This window comes from Lissotriton helveticus, chromosome 5_1 (genome assembly GCF_964261635.1).
Source record: "Lissotriton helveticus chromosome 5_1, aLisHel1.1, whole genome shotgun sequence".
Classification (NCBI taxonomy): domain Eukaryota; kingdom Metazoa; phylum Chordata; class Amphibia; order Caudata; family Salamandridae; genus Lissotriton; species Lissotriton helveticus.
The window spans coordinates 1,914,576,797-1,914,593,948 of NC_136065.1; the positions used below are offsets into that span (position 1 = coordinate 1,914,576,797).

At 45.4% G+C, this 17,152-nt stretch overlaps 1 long non-coding RNA gene across 1 annotated transcript in view; it reads right to left on the bottom strand.

Annotated features, from left to right (window-relative positions):
* Window positions 1-16,398, bottom strand: part of LOC144753876 (uncharacterized) — a 59,598-nt gene extending 43,200 nt beyond the window's left edge. Inside the window, exon 1 of the long non-coding RNA XR_013594584.1 lies at window positions 16,114-16,398. This is a non-coding gene — a long non-coding RNA (uncharacterized LOC144753876). The remainder of the gene's footprint in view (window positions 1-16,113) is intronic.
* Window positions 16,399-17,152: the final 754 nt, after the last annotated feature.

The following is a 17,152-nucleotide window of genomic DNA, read 5'->3' on the forward strand; positions in this document are numbered from 1 at the left end:
TCTAGGAGATCTGAATATCCAGTTAGGTGGCATTATCTGTAGACAGTCAAAAACCTTCTACACAGCCTGCCCGATATTCAGCTTGAACAGCTAGGAAAATCCCCAACCCGCTATAAGGGACATACTCGATATAATCTTTTCAAACATACCTAATATAACAGTAAGTAACCCACAATCTTTACTATGGTCAGACCATTTTTTGATTGAATTCAGGATTAATAAGATGGATAGGGTCAGCCCACACATAGTAAACACAGTAGAGACCGTTCCCAGATTAAGACCAAATCATCAAAAATGAGCTGCCCAGTGATTTTTGGGCATCTCACAAAAAGTGATAGACTGGCATCACACTCCACCCGGAGTCATGCTTCATCATCTGCCAGTCCTCGCCCTCCAAAAACCGAGTTTGATGGAGGGCGGGCATGCACCTGGAGACAGGAATGCACTTCTAAGTGAGTGGGGGCCCAGAAAGAAAAAGTGAATTAAAAAGCCATCATAGTGCACCCATTAATCCTTTATTCACAGGGGAGACTGTGTGGAGTTTAAAATCAAGAGTGCGGTGAGTAAGGATTCTATCTTCCCATCACCGCTGTGAATTTTTTAGAGGGATGGTCAACATGTTTCTGCCTATTGTCCATATGGGTACATGGCATTCTTCAGGACCAAGTGTAAAAGAGGGGGGGCTCCAAGCTTACCAACTATTTTGGCAGTGCCACTCGGTGGGAGTATTCCTTATTACTCTCCACTGGGTGGGTCCATAGACCTAAATATGACATAGAGGTGGAGAAAAGTACATTTATTATGACTGATCCCAATTCATGCATTTAGTCTATAGTTATTTTAATTGATAAAAAATGTACTCAAATAATAACGTTTGATAGCTGAGGAAGACTCAAGAGAAGTGTCTTACCCCGCAATGAGGTTGACTTGCCCCATGGGAGGGGGAGTTTTCTCAGGGGATCCCTGTCGTCACACTAAATCAAGGAGAATGACAAAACTAAGTTTTTAGCGGCCACAGAGTTGTGGTTTGGGAGATCGTTATGAGATTGCAAATCTCCAGCCTATAATAGCATTGCTGGATTTGTATTTCTGGTAGTATAGCTGGGCTCACCAGTAGTCACGGAAGGTCCCGTGGGTACACCTACAATGCGCGTTTCTCCACCTCCCCGTAGATAATACGGTTGGACCGAGCTCAGTTTATATAGTCGTGCGTTCGATTTAAATTGTAAAACGAGCCGCACCTGTGTATAAGCGCGCGGTGTAATGACGTAGGATTTCCTGTGTCCAAGGGAGACCCGAAATGTGATTCGATATCACGCCTGACCCTGGGCGTGAGATCAAAGCGAAACTTTTATTTGCAGTATATCACAAGATATTGTCTCAGACAAAGTCCGGTGTCACATACCTGTTTGTCTGACGTGCGCGGGTACAAGTGTGATTGTTGCTGGTTGGTTGGCTGGTGTCACATGTTAGCGCTCGCGTACCTATCATGCAAGCGCTTGCCTGATAGATGCTCGATCGTGTGCTGTCATACCCAATTGGTCAGTCAGTGTCACATGGTGAAACTCGCGTTTCTGCTCATAGTGAGGCCTGCTGCCTGAATACAATAGGCTCAGAGGATTAAAAGGGGTGTGTAAGGGTCTGACGTCATCCTGTATGGGATGTTAGTAAACAATGTCACGTTAGTTCTAATATTACCGAAGAAATATATTAAGTTCTCAGTGGGTATTAGGACGTACTTGATTCTATGGCAGTCCACGGAGGCTCAAATAATGCTTCTCTAACTTTACTGACACAAACAGCAGCAAAGAGTTAACTTTAAACGAGCATGACCCGGAAGAACAGCCCCCTCCAGGTATGCACCAATAGCATTACAGTAAACCATACATAATGTCCCAATGACGTAAGCACTTCCTCTTTCTTTGCTGCTGCAGCAGCGAGATAAGTGTTTTTCTATTCTTTTATGGTATTATTGATGTTTACTATGTATTTGCTGTAGCGCGCTGCGCCTTACTCGTCAGACGCGACCTTCGCGTCTTCTTTTGCCGGCGTGTGTGTTTCTTAACTGCCGGTTTTTGTCTTTCCGTCCTGCTTTCACGGACGGGGTGTTTTCCGACTGCGCACTTCATTGTGAGCGCGTTGCGCTCTCTCGCGCATGCATTATTCTATGTGCCTTGCTTGAAGTTGAGGCTTCGGTGCCCCTTCGGCTCCTTTGTGTTGTGGGCTTGTGGCGAGGGAGCGGAGTTGCGCACTTCGGTGCGTCCAGGGACCAGGCTTTGTGTTAGCCCCGCCTTCGCGTGTCTGCGCATGCGCAAACAGCCGGTGACTGGATTTCTTCACAGGCTCTTCGCGCATTAACTCACGCTGTGCCTGAGATATCCCTGGCTCCAATATAACGCTGACTGGAGCGTTTTCCAGACATAGTGCTTGGCATTAGGGGAATTGTTTTGGGCTTGCTCCTGCCACTTTTGAATTAATTATTTTAGACCCAGTTTCAGTGTTTTTTCCAATTTTTTCTGTCTGTGGTCTTTCAGCCCTTGGGTTCTTCCCCCCCAATTTGAACTCCTTCAACCCTCCTATTATAATAATGGCGTACTACGCTGAGGAGGAAGATAAGTGGGTAGATTTTAATGAGTATGAAGAGTATGTGGAGCCATACAATGACAATATGGAGGAGCAGTTTTCTGAAACCCGGGATACCCACGACCGGGGGTCTATGAATAAGGCGCTTCTCAAGGCGCTAAAGCCTTTATCGAAGTCTCTGACTTCAAAGAAACGAAAGTCTAAGTCTAAAAGCACCTCTTCAACTTCTTCTCGTGCTTCGGCGGAAGCCTTGTTAACAGCTGCTAAGAGTGTGTTGCTAGACCATGGTTCCTTGGTTGATAAAAAGGCAAAACAGGATTCTACGACAAGTTCCTCTTCTACTACTTCAGATTCTGATGATTCCGATTCACCTAAGAAGAAGGTAAAAAAGACAAAACATACCTTCTATGATGCTCAGGCTGAGGTTCAACCGAAGAATTTATTGTTCAATCCACAGAATTTAATACATCCACGGTCCACAGAATGGCAACCCTGTATGGAAGTTGCGCATTACGTCCAGAATAATATCCGTCAAGGCTTTGAAAATCAGGTCAGGGCTACACTTAGATCTGAGTGCCCTCGACCTTCCTTACTTGGTAAAGTTACGGATACACCAGATTTGGATCCAAATATGGCAACGTTTATGCGTAAATTTGCAAAGGACCCAAAAAAGGGTTTAGATAGAGCCTGGAAAGGTTGCCAGGATAAACTTTTAGATATTTCTGGCCCTCTGACCAAGATTTTGGATGCCGCGGTGGTGGCTAAAGATAAAGGTACACCTCTCGACCCTTCGGATGTCATGGAATGGGCACAACGTGCCATGTGCTTTTTGGGGAATGCAAATGTGGCTTTGTCTACCGAGAGGAGACGTTCATTTTTGATGCGGATAGATCCGCAATTAGCAGAGATGGCTACCACAGAGCCTGGTTCCCTGGCCAATGGCATGCTTTTTGGTGAGGACTTTGTCAGAAAAATGGGAAAATATGTAGCGACTTTCTCTGCTCTGGATAAAGCGCAAGCTAATATTAAGAAAGTATTCCATACTGGTGTTTTTTCCAGGGCCGGCCGCTTTAGAGGTCGCGGTTCCGGCCGTGGAGGACAACAGACCTCTAGAGGTTCTGAGCAAAGGGGCAGAGGCTCTACCCAAAGGTCCAAATTCTACCCCTCCAAAAGTAGAGGCGACAGAGGCCGTGGTCAGCGAGGCAGTTATCGGGGTCAGCAGTACCAGTCAGGAGACTCCTCATATTCAGGTACCCATTTTACATTTCGGGGATCACATGGTGGGAGGTCGTCTGTCTCAATTCTTTCCCAGATGGGAGGCCCTGTCTTCGGATCCTTGGATCCTTCAAACTGTTCAGGGTTTCCAGATAGAGTTTTATTCCACTCCTTCTCAGACGATGCTTCCTCGTCCACTAAGTTTTTCCCCCATAGAGATGAGTTTCATCGACGAGGAGATTCAGTCTTTGTTGCTCAAAGGGGCTATTGTGCACACAACGCTGCATCCACACGGTTTTGTGAGCACGATTTTCCTTGTGCCCAAGAAAGATCTGGGTTTCCGGCTTGTTCTCAATCTAAAAGACTTCAACGTGAGCGTAGTGTATCGCCATTTCAAAATGGAGGGCATTCATCTCTTACGAGACATGTTGTTGAGTCACGATTGGATGGTTCGGCTAGACCTGAAGGATGCTTACCTGACGGTGGCCATTTTTCCTCCTCATCGTCGTTTTTTCCAGTTTCAGTGGCGCAATCAATGGTTCGAGTTTACGGCCATGCCCTTCGGGCTGTCGTCCGCTCCATGGTGTTTCACGAAACTCATGCGACCAGTGGTGCAGTGGTTAAGAGAGAGAGGTGTGAGACTCATTATTTATCTGGACGACATTCTGATTATGGGTCAGTCTGTCGAGATAGTACAGTTGCACCTGTCTTGGACTATAACTCTCCTTCAGGAGTTGGGTTTCCTCCTCAATGTTCCCAAGTCTCTACTAATTCCCTCTCAGGTGATCGAATTCTTGGGTTTTCAGGTCAATTCGGTGACGTCTCAACTTCTCTTGCCTCTCAAGAAGAGGTCTGCTATCAAGAAGGACTTGAGGAGAGCACTTGCCTCTCCGACAATATCGTTGAGGACATTAGCCCGCCTTGTAGGACTGTTGGCAGCATCCATTCAAGCGATATTTCCAGGTCCCCTTCATTACAGGGCTTTACAGAGGTTGAAGATCTTACATCTTCGCAAGGGGCTGCATTATGCGGAACAGATTGCACTCTCTCTGGAGGCGCGTCTGGAAATGGATTGGTGGTTACAACACATGGATGCTTGGAATGGCAAGGCCATTTTTGCGGCAATCCCGGACGCCATCATAGAGTCCGACGCCAGTCGTTGGGGCTGGGGGGCTCGGTGCGGGAATGTGGAAACCGGTGGTCGGTGGTCCCAGGAGGAACTACGTCTGCACATCAATTGCCTGGAGCTCCTTGCGGGCTCTTTTGCTATTCGGACACTCTCTCCTCAGAAGGCAAGTTGTTGTATTCTTCTGCGCATGGACAATGTGTCAGCGGTACGCTACATCAATCGTCTGGGGGGTACCAGATCCCGTCTTCTAGTAGAAATAGCCAAGGATTTTGGGCATTTTTGTCTAGACCATCACATTTCTGTGACCGCGGAGTACATTCCAGGTTCCCTGAATGTGGTAGCGGACTGGAATTCCAGATTCCTACGGGACTCAAGCGACTGGAAACTGCATCCGTGTGTGTTCCACGCTCTGAACTCCAAATGGGGCCCGTGTGTTCTGGATCTCTTTGCCTCTCGACTCAACAGGCAACTTCCCCTGTTTTACAGTTGGCGTCCGGATCCGTTAGCGATCAGTTCGGACGCCTTCCTTCAATCATGGATGACGGGCATTCTATATGCATTTCCACCGTTCGTAATGATTCCGAGATTATTGGCCCACACTCGTCGACAGAGGGCGGAAATAATCCTTGTCTCACCTTGTTGGAAAGCTCAAGCGTGGTTTCCAGGAGCAATGATTTTGTCATGTGCTCCTCCAATTCGGATCAAGCCCTTTCCGGAATTATTGACCAATCCTGTCGGTCTTCTTCATCCGTTGATCATGCAGGGCCAATTGCCTCTCATGGCATGGAGACTTTCCGGCGACGTTGGCAAGTGCCGGGAGTTTCGCAAGACGCTCTCTTTTTCCTCTCCCAATCATGGGCACCTTCCACTCACAAACGTTATGAGTCCGCTTGGCGGCGATGGGTGCGTTGGTGTGGTCAACAACAGAGTGATCCTTTGGGATCCAGTATCTCTGTAATTGTCAATTTTTTGTCCGAATTAGCCAAATCTGGTATGGCTTTCAGGACAGTAAATAATTTTAGATCTGCTCTTTCAGCAGGTCATCCTCATATTGATGGTAAACCAGTTGGTGAACACCCTTTGGTTTGTAAAATTCTTCGAGGTATCAGGTTGGTAAATCCTCCGCAACCCAAATATCATACCTTATGGGATGTTTCTATTGTGCTCAGATTCTTGCAGTCTTGGCCAACTAATGATGGTTTGTCGCGCAAACAATTATCGGCCAAATTGACTTTGTTACTGTGTCTTATATCTTGTAGACGTGTATCTGATGTGCGTGCACTGGATTTAGCAGGTAGAGTATTTACTCCCTCCGGAGTTTCTTTTACCATTTCTCGTCGTACAAAGACAAATTCAAGATGTGTTTCTTATCCTGCCTTTCCACATCATAGTAAACTTTGTGTGGTGCAATGTTTGAAGGTCTATGAAGACTGTACTAGAGAATTCAGAAATGACGTGGCAGGTCAATTGTTAATTTCTCTTCAGAGACCTTTCCGCCCAGTCTCTTCAGCTACTCTAGCCAGGTGGGTTACTTGGCTTTTGGCTTTGGCTGGCATAGATTCCTCTGTTTTTGGTGCTCATTCTGTTCGAGGATCCATGGCTTCTAAGGCCCTTCTCACTGGGTCTAGGTTACAAGATATCATGACTGCGGCAGATTGGTCATCTGAGTCCACTTTCAAGACCTTTTACCACAAACCTATTGTGGATATTGCGTCAGTAATTGTGGAGCAACTTTAAACTAGCATTATTTGAGCCTCCGTGGACTGCCATAGAATGAAAAATTGTCTAGCATTCGCGACAAATAATTTTCAATTCTATTAAGGACACGGAGGCGAGAATAATCCCACCCAGGATGTTTTATTATATTCAGTGTATTTTGTTTACAACTGTTTTATATTGAATGCATTGTTTGATGCTTTGCTTAAATTCTTGTTTTTTCCCCACCCATTTCTATTTTGTGACTGTTTTATTTTCAGTCCGACATGGGTATTATGGCTATGTTTTCTTTTTTCAGGTGATCAAAACATCCAATCATGATGATTCAGCTATCCTGATGTTGTTTACCAGTCCTCTGCGTTCCTGGAGGTTTCCTGATGTGTTCCATTCTAGTTCCTTTGGATCTGAATTCTTTTACTTATGGACTTTGCAAAGAAAGAGGAAGTGCTTACGTCATTGGGACATTATGTATGGTTTACTGTAATGCTATTGGTGCATACCTGGAGGGGGCTGTTCTTCCGGGTCATGCTCGTTTAAAGTTAACTCTTTGCTGCTGTTTGTGTCAGTAAAGTTAGAGAAGCATTATTCTCGCCTCCGTGTCCTTAATAGAATTGAAAATTATTTGTCGCGAATGCTAGACAATTTTTCATTGTTATTTAAAGACGCCCTACATGAGATCGTGTCCTATTGTTCTTAATGAGGAGCGTGATATTTTAAAACACACAGTGTGTTCTTTTTTAACTTGATTAAGGTTTTAAAACAGTAATACCTGGGGAGGCACAGCACGTTTTTTGTCAGAGGGTTATATAGTATGTATAATTTTCAGAATCCAAGGCAGTAGATATTGTCAGTCAAGTAGCATAGAAACACATGTCGTCCAGCTACTCAATAGCAAGATGGGTGCGTGTAGAGCTATGTGAAGATAAAATAATTTTTGGGGGAAGTTTCTATATTAATATTGATAGAGGTATGCATTTAGGACAAAGGAGGTGGAGCTATTGCATGATAGGTCGCACATTTACTGTATCATGCTAAGCAGACCCTAAAGTTACTATTGCATTATAGTCACGTTTTTTGGTTCATCTCATGACAATTTTTAGGACAAAACGTCTATAGATCCAGAGACTAGAAAATTCTTGATTGGACCTCATCAACTTGCAAGACCTTATTCACCATGATCATTCTCAGGTCATTTGAAGCCAGGGTATGTCATCATTGAGGCCAGTCTTTGAGGTATTAAGTCTATAGACCCATCATTGTTCTCTTATATGAAGGGCATGAGTCAGATTTGTTTCTCTTCTGTGTAGTACCTCAAGGACTGTCCATTTTTAGTCACACTCAGTGTGTGCCTTCTCCAATAAGTGTCTAGTGAGCTTGGTGTTATCTTTTTTGCACCTAGATGTACTGGGGTGCTCATTGATACGAATCCTGACTTTCCTTGTGGTCATGCCCACATAAATTTTTTTGCATGGGCATGTCAGCAAATAAATAACATTTTCAGTGTTACAATTACTGAAGCCCACACATACCCTGCCATAAAGTAAATAGGCAATTGTCTAAAATTAACATACCTCAATGCATAAAATCTCTTCAGGACCTAGGGTGCTCACAAGAAGGAGTTGTCAATGCTGTCTACAAGGCATTTGAGGACTGGGTAGAATAATCGCTGGAGACTCGCGCTTAAAAAAAATGTTGCTGTCTCATAATATCACGCCAAATGTCATTTGGTTTACACCGGAATTCAGAGACTTAAAGAAACTTTGTAAAAGGGCGGAAAGGATTTGGAGACAAAACTATGAGCTTGACAAAAAAGAAATGTATTAAAAAAATGGTGTAAAGGTATCAACAGGCTAATAACGTAAGGCCAGACTAACAGATATTGCTGAGAGAAGTACACTGTCTTCACAGGCCTCAAGGGAAATCTATAACAAAGTGAACTCCTTCTTGAAATCTAAAGTCACAGGGTCAGGTCCCTCCCCCTCTAACGAGCACTGTGAAGAGTTTGCTTGCCACTTTGTTAATAAGGTAAGCCTCATTCATGACTCTTTAGGGAACAACACATTGCAGAAGATGACTCACATCACCAAAGAAGATCATAATCCAGCTAGCCCAGTCCCTCAAATCTTGAATATGTTCTCTCAACTAAAAATTAACCTCCTAACTGAAGATATATAGTAAAGACAGTCAAGTCAGTTTTTCCTCTAGATCCCACCCCATCAACATCTTGACATCTTAATGAAAGGAGGTGATATAATTTTATCAGCTCTGACCAATTATTTAGTTCCAATATTTTATTGTTTTGAAGACAAGCGTTAATACATACATAATAATACACAATACAACCTAAAGATGTGATCCATAAATAGTTGAAAATTGAATAAATACAAATATATTATATATTATAAGTAGTGTACATAAAAGATCATGAATTCTGGGTAGGTGGATACTAAAAAATAAACAGCACCTACAATTAGTTGCATTGCTTAGAAAAAGAGAACAACCAAATAAAAGAAAGAGGGAAAGGAAAAGAAAGAGTAGCAAATAGTAAAGTAGGAAAAAAGAAAAAAAAATGAAAGAGAAGAGAGGACAATTGATAGAGAGATGGGGACAACTGCTTCACGGAAACAGACAAATTAAGAAGTAGAGACAAAGGGATACTGAGCTACTAACCCCTGAGAAGTCAAATTCATATACTTATCCAGTGACCGCCAGACAGTCTTAGAAATAGAAGGAGTATAATGCTTCTCCTCAACAAAAGTATGGTCTTGACGAAGATACGACTCCCATGTCCACCAAGTATGATAAGATAGCAGATTAAAGGATTTACGATCATTTAATATGACTTTAACAACAATTGATATAAGGAGATCTAATAGCTGAATATCAATATCATCAAGGGGTAAAGGAATTGGTGCAGCCCATGGCCCCAATAAAATTATAGGTAAAGAGAGCTCCAATGAGAAAATAAAAATTTGTGATAAATGTTTCTGAAGCAATTTCCAAAAGGATTTTAGCAAAGAGCATTCTAAAAACATGTGTTGATTGGTGCCGGAACCAAATTGCAATTCCAAAAGAGATCGTCATCCCTAAGCTTTAGCTTGTGCAAGCACACTGGGGTCCAGTGGAGAAGATTTAATGTAAAGAATTTAGATTGAATAAGGGAAGGAGCAATCTTGTTCCGAAGAGAAAGCTTCCCAATCAACAGCCATGTCTCTTGTGAGATATGTTTGAAAATATCTTTATCTGACCAATTTTTTTAACCTCTCCTAGGAAAAAGGTCAGGTTCCCAATCGGTGGAAACACGCGATCATCCATCCACTACTGAAGAAACTCTCCTTAGATCCTATTAAGACAGAGAATTGCAAACCTATCTCTCTTCTTCCGGGTGCTCAGCTGCGCTCATCCTTTTAGATCTGAGCGCAGCCTTTGACACTGTCTCCCACCTGATACTGCAAAGCAGGCTGGAGATGTTAGGAATCAAGGAAAAAGCATTGAGATGGCTGGTCTCCTTTCTGGAAAACAGAAGCTTTCAAGTCCTGGAGGGACAGTGTCTGTCAGAAGTACATCAGCTTAAGTGTGGCGGTCCTCAAGGCTCGTCTTTGAGCCCTACTTTTTTAAACGTATATATGTGTCCTTTAGCTGATAGCAGGGTTTGTGGTGATCTCGTAAGCAGACGACACACACATCGTCGTCCTCTCTCTCTCCTCCAATATTAAACAAACCAAGGCCAAGTTGATGGACTGCATGGAGCAGGTACAAAAGTGGATGAAGAGCAGCCACCTTAAACTAAATGGTGACAAAACAGAGATTACCCAGGTAGAAAATAATCCCGCCCTCTGGAGTATTATCTCAAGGCCGCTAGGTTTGGGTAAACGACCCACCCCAAAAGACGAGATCAAAAGCCAGTGAATAGTACTTGATGAGAATCTTACCATGGCAGCACAAACCAGGAAATTGGCTGGATCATGCTTTGGTCTTCGAAGAGCCCTTAGGAAGACTATTAAATGACTACCCATTGATGCCTGCAGAATTGTCATCCAATCATGTGTTCTCTAGATTATGGTAACTCTCTCTATTTTGGGAGCCATATGTTTGTCCCAAGAAAATTACAGGTGATAGAAAATGCCGCAGCTAGAGTCCTGCTGAATATCCCTAAATCTCATCCTGCACGTCCCGCGCTCAGAAGCCTCCATTGGCTGCGTATACAGAAGAGAATTAAGTTTAAGTCTCTTTGTATAGTCTATAAAGTAAGACATGTTCAGAGGCCACATATCCTGAAGCAACTCCTTGTTCCACACCAGAGTGTATGGGACTTACGATCAAACAACCAATCTCTCTTGACCATACCAAGAATAAAAACAGCAAGAAGGATGCTCCTTTGCTTACCTGGCCTCGAAGCTCTGGAATTCACTCCCGCTAAGTCTAAGATCTAATGACAACTTGCTTAGGTTCAGGAAACAACTGAAAACCTAGTTGTTCTCCTGAATTGTTTACAATCCTCCTCATTCAGGTCTCCTGCTAGCGCTGAGAAGCTTGTGCTCGGGTAGCCACATGCTTTATAAGAACCTTGAAATGAAATGAAACGGTAAGAATTGTTCTATTTACATTCTATCTCATCCTCTTCTTGTGATACCCAAGAAACAAACCTTTCCCCTTGCACTGAGACAGGCTTACCGAAGTCAGAGTTTCCTGCTGCAGGTCTGTTGCAGGGAGCAATAGTGCAGTCTATTTTATGTGAGTATCCAAATGAATTTACATCTGCCACATTTCCACCTGATCCAGTCATACAACACGGAGAAGGTGCTGGGTGGAGGTGCTATTAGAGCCACATGCTGTCCTTTGTAGGTCTTTTCAGACAGAAGGACAAAAGAAACAATCTTGAAAGGACCAAAAAGACTTATATATTTCTAGTTGCTGTCTTTCAGAGAGTTGGAGGTTAAGAACACAGTAGAGCAGCAGTTCACTGGTACCCAAGGGCGTGAAGGACCCATGGCAGTTCTACCGCAAATAAGGCTGTTATTTATGAATCAACAGTATTCCTTGCCTGTAAGTGGGCCCTTGCTACACCACAGGCTGTGTGGAGGACTTTGGTCCATGTGGTGCTGTGCCTTCAAGGCTCATTGGCTATCAGTATAACTATAACCGATAGTTCAAAGATGGATATGTTAAACAATATGGACTTTGTTCCTGACATTGGGTAACATCACTGTCCTTCCAAAGAACCGACCTGGTGTCTTCACAAAAACTTGTCCGCAGTGACTACTGAATCCATTCAAGCACAGAAGGCATCTTTCTATCCGGTGCACCTTCAAAACTCATATAAGGAAGGTGCTGAATGTTTCACGGCAGGCGCATGAGAAGGGTCATTGCAGAGCCAGCACCTATCATAAAACAGGATGCATCTGGAGTGAAGATTCAAGGGGAGGTTGCTTCCATGGTAAACCAGAAGCAAACCATGGGGTGATAAAATATCTGCTTTCTTCATCCAGGTGTTTATGTTATGTTATGTTATTTATGTTTTTTATATAGCGCAACGGATACTCAAAAAGAGTGTCCCGGCGCTTTGAGTAAGGGGAACAGATTCAGAATAACATAACGCAATTAAAAAAGAAAAAGAAAACACCACACACGCAGAGAACAAGGAAGAGCGGCTAGGGAGGCCTACTGGGTAAACAACCAGGTTTTAAGACCTCTCCTAAAGTCCAAAAGACTGGTCGCTCCCCGAAGTGAGAGTGGAAGCGCATTCCACATCTGTGGGGCCAGCAGACTGAAAGAGCGGCCGCCCAAACGAGCTCTCTTAATACGAGGGACGGCCGCCATAAACAACGATTCAGACCGCAGAGAGCGGCCCGGCTGGTAAAAGACCACTCTCTTTTGGAGATGTTTTGCTCCTACTGCGTGGAGTGCCTTATAGGCCAATATCATGGCCTTAAAAGCGATCCGTTTACGGATCGGTAGCCAATGCAAAGTCCTCATTAGCCCGGAGGCGCTGGCACGTCTGTTTAGACCAAAAATGGCCCTGGCCGCCGCGTTCTGCGCAACCTGAAGCCGCTGCAGCAGGTACTCAGGTAGGCCCAGGTAAAGAATGTTGGCGTAATCCAACCTGGAGCCTATCAGGGCCTGCACTGTCAGCCTCCTATGCTCCTCCGACAAAAGAGGCAGGAACCTCCGCAGCATTTTTAAAAGACCGAAGCAGGTGCCGGTCACCCCAAAAATCTGGGCTTTCATTGACAGTCCCCCATCCATCTTAACCCCCAAGTTCTTAGCCATAGGGGAAGAACCGGACGGAGGGAACATGTCAATGGGCCACCAGGCCTGCCAGCTAGGCTCCGCATCGCACCCGAAAAAGAGTACCTCGGACTTATCGGAATTGCACTTGAGGCTGTGCAGTTGGAACCATGAAAACACAGCCCCAAGGCAATTCCGGATACTCTCCCCGTCAAAGTCGGCCCCTCTCTCGCAAGAGAAGAGGAGCTGGGTGTCGTCGGCATATGACACGATCCGGACACCGAAAGACTCCACGACCGCCGCCAAGGGGGTCAGAAAGATGTTAAAGAGGGTCGGGCTCAAAATAGAGCCCTGAGGGACCCCGACTCCCAATGGCGGCATCACAGCGGTGTCAGGCGGCGTCCAGATCGTTTGCCGGCGGTCGGCAAGAAAGGATGAAAACCATTTGAGCACCGTCCCCCGCAGGCCAATCTCATAGAGTCTTGCGAGAAGGCCATCATGGGGGACGGTGTCAAAAGCCGCCGACAAGTCCAACAACACCAGCATGACTTTACCCCCGGTATCCAACACTCCCTTGATGGTTTCAGAAACCTCAAGGAGCGCGGTTTCGGTGCTACGATTTGTACGGAAGCCAGACTGGGAGTCGTGCAAGATCTCATGAGACTCCAGGAAATTGGAGAGCACCGACTGGACGTGCTTCTCCAGGATTTTAACGAGGGCCGGCAACAGCGAAATCGGTCTATGATTGGCTGGGACCTTCGGGTCGAGCCCCGGTTTCTTTAGCAGCGGAATGACCATTGCCTGCTTCCATCCTGGCGGAACCACTCCCTGACTCAACGAAAGATTGAGAAGAGGGTTCGCCAGTGGGTTAACCACCTCCGCCAACTTACCCAAAAGCTTAGCTGGGCATGGGTCAAGTGGCGACCCAGATTTTAAATTGCCCATAAGTGCTAAGGAGGCAGAGGCCGGCAAAGATGGAAACTCGGCCAAGACGGCGCCCTGCCAAACGGGAGGGGAAAGGCCAGCCGCGGGAGTAGGCGATGTTTCCTCAGGCGCTCCCGATGGAAAAGAGTCCTGTATAAGCTTTATCTTGGCCGTAAAAAAACAGGCAAGATCCGCCGCCCAGGACTCTAAGGGCACCTCATCCGACGTGACGGTCCGAGGAGAAATAAATTCTCTCACAATAGTAAGGATCTCCTTACTAGAGTTCGAGGCTGCGTCAATTCTACCCGCAAGATAGATTTTCTTTGCGAGGCGGATATCCCGATGGTAGGCATTCACCACGAGTTTATAGGCAGACCTGTCCACACTGTCATAGTGTGCCCGCCAGGCCCTTTCGGCTACCTTGCACTGCTGCCGCGTAGCCCGCAGTGCTGCAGTAAACCAAGGGGCCGAGACCCGCTTTGATGTTAAGCGGGGAGGCAGCACCGGGGCCAGATCATCAAGCCTATCCACAAGCCACTCCTGCAGGGACTCCAAGTCTCTCTCCAGGTCCCCGACAAGAGGACAGGGGTGATCCACAGCGGCCTGAGCTAACATCTCAGGGGTCACTCTAATAAAAGCTCTGGCAGCACCTACCCGTTGCTGAGGGACAGGGATGGACGACCTGACAATGCCACTGATAGAAAATTTGGCGAGGCAGTGATCCGACCACAAGCCCGGAAGAATCTCTTTCACCACCAAAGGTGAAGTGGAAAAGACCTGATCCAGCGTGTGCCCCTTAGCATGAGTCGGCCCCTTCAAGTAGGGGATAAAACCCAGCGGAGTCAAGGTGTCGGAAAGCTTTATAGCAGCGGGGTCAGACGGATCGTCCATCCGGATGTTAAAGTCCCCCGCTACTATGCAGTGCTCCGCTCTCAGGGCCAGTCCCAGCAACACCGAATCGAGATCAGCAAAGAACGTACCGGGCGGACCTGGTGGTCGATAGACCAGGAGTCCTTTCACTGATTGGTGCGGCGCTAGCATGATAGAAAAAGCAAGCGACTCCGAGCCACGGATATCCTCCGTTATAACATGATAGCATTAATACATTTATTTATGAGATGATTGAATGCCTTCTTCATCCATGTGTTCTATTCCAGCTGCCTTACAGAGAAAAATATCACATTAAAGCTATAGGTGAGAGATAAAATTGCGTGCTAGTGAGATATGCCCCCTCATGTGACTGCATTATTACACTTGCACATGATGCAGTCACATTTTGCATATCTCTCCTGTTCTCTTCATATGACTGTCATTTTTTCGGTATTTGATGTCACTATTTTGCAAAAAGAAATCAAGCTTTATTGAGTTTTAGTGTAACATTACATTCAGAAATTCCTTCTGTGCATAATTGTGCAGAATGCAATTAAGAGATCAATAACTGATATTGCCACACTATTGTAACGACAGCTACAATTTCAGAATCTTTTCTTCTTGTACATGGATAAATGTATATGGTCCAACATTATGCTGCAGTGAGGGCGTTATGTTAGGATCTGGTGTGTAGGGGATCTTTATTAACAGTATCCTGATAATGTCTGTTTTCAGCTAGCTTGCACCAAATATACCTATGTAGGAGCCGATCATGAGCCATCAGCTCTCTAATAAGTGGTCAATCAAACTAAAACAGTACAAGAAACAACAACATAAAATCCCAGGTAGGTGCTCATTCTCGACGTGAGGTCAGGGAGGACCAAAGCAAAGGCTGCGGTGGGCGTGGGGTGATCCCTAGGGACCAATGGGAGGTCACCCACAAAGGTTACTTAGTAAAGCCTGTCTGAGGCATAATAATTCATCATGAGAAAGTCCCTTGTAGTGAGTTGATATTCCAGTTTCCTCTCATTAGAGAGCAGTCTAGTCCACAGAGATCCCATATTGGGTACTTTTGAACAGCAAAGCATCCCAGACTTGGGCCCTCTCTGCATCCACAATACCCCTCGTTTGTCTATATGTAATGCTTCTACCTTAAACTTGGCCCATATAATCACCTCTGCTTTCCATAGATTTGCTGGGGCAGGGGGAAGGTTGATACCCTCCCACTGCATGATAAGACAACATTTAGCTTTAAGCAGTGGCAGGTCCAGGAAACCTATGTTGGCTTTTGTTGGGATTTATCTATGCTTGATGTTCCATCTGTGCATGTTCTCCGTGTTCTCTTTGTGTGTGTTCCCTGCGTGGAATGTACACTAAGATTCCCAGCTCGGCAGTTGCTGCCGGGGACTTGTTGAGGTTGGAACAGAATAAACCAGCTCCTGACATACCTTTTCGATCAGTGTACTTCCTTTCGGTGGTGACGATTGGGCGATTGCTTCTCCAGCCTCGGCATCCCCATTGTTGTTGTCGCCGTGATTTTGCCTGTCTCCTACCATCAAGCTGTTCGGCGTGCGAGGTTCTGCAAGTGCCGTCGCATCCGCGCTATTCAGCTAAATTTGATGTGCTGCGTTGTGGTGTCCTCACCCTGTTTACTGCTTCCACCAAAAGCTGCTCTTACAACATAAGGTACTGTTTGGGGTGTTACGTTTCGTGTTGAGGACACTGGCGAAAGTATCGCGCCACGGCTTGTTGGAGGGTGCGCGTGGCACAAGTGACGTCTTCCTTTCTTGTTGGACGGCTGTCTCCGGTGACGTCACAGCGTCACGTCAATCCGTTGATCTTTCTTCCACACACCGTCGCGTTGAATGCAGCCTGTTGCTATGGTTACAACATGGCATTTCTTCAACGCGCTGATGCGCACAGCTTAATCTACCGTGTTAACAGTGAACTTTCACAGCAGTCCATATTTATTTAACGCGCTGATGCGCACAGCTTTGCTTTGAAGTGTTGACAGTGGATAGTGGACTTCTGCAAAAGAACCCTTATTGTGTGCTCTGTGTCAATTTCTTCTCTGATGCACACAGCTTTATTCTTCATTCAATGTTTTCAACTATGTGTTACAATGTAATTTGACCCATGTGCATGCATTTATTATAAATATTCCATTGTAAAAGTATCTTGCCTTTTGCTGTGTGTGGCAGCAACTCACCCACGCAATGGATCGCATTTTGGCCCCTCCGCCCTTTTTGCAAAATGCAGGTACACCACCCAAGCTATGGGAACAGTGGAAAGACACTTTTGAGGCCTACTTAGAGGCGATTGATGGCAACACTGTTACCTCTTAGAAGAAAAAACTTTATTGACTTACAATCTTGGCGCAGAAGGTAGAAACATCTTAAAAACATTAACTCTTGAGGTGGTCAGCACTACCTTAAGTGGTGGTGATTCTGGTGATTCACTCCTGATTGATGAATATGCCTCGTTGAT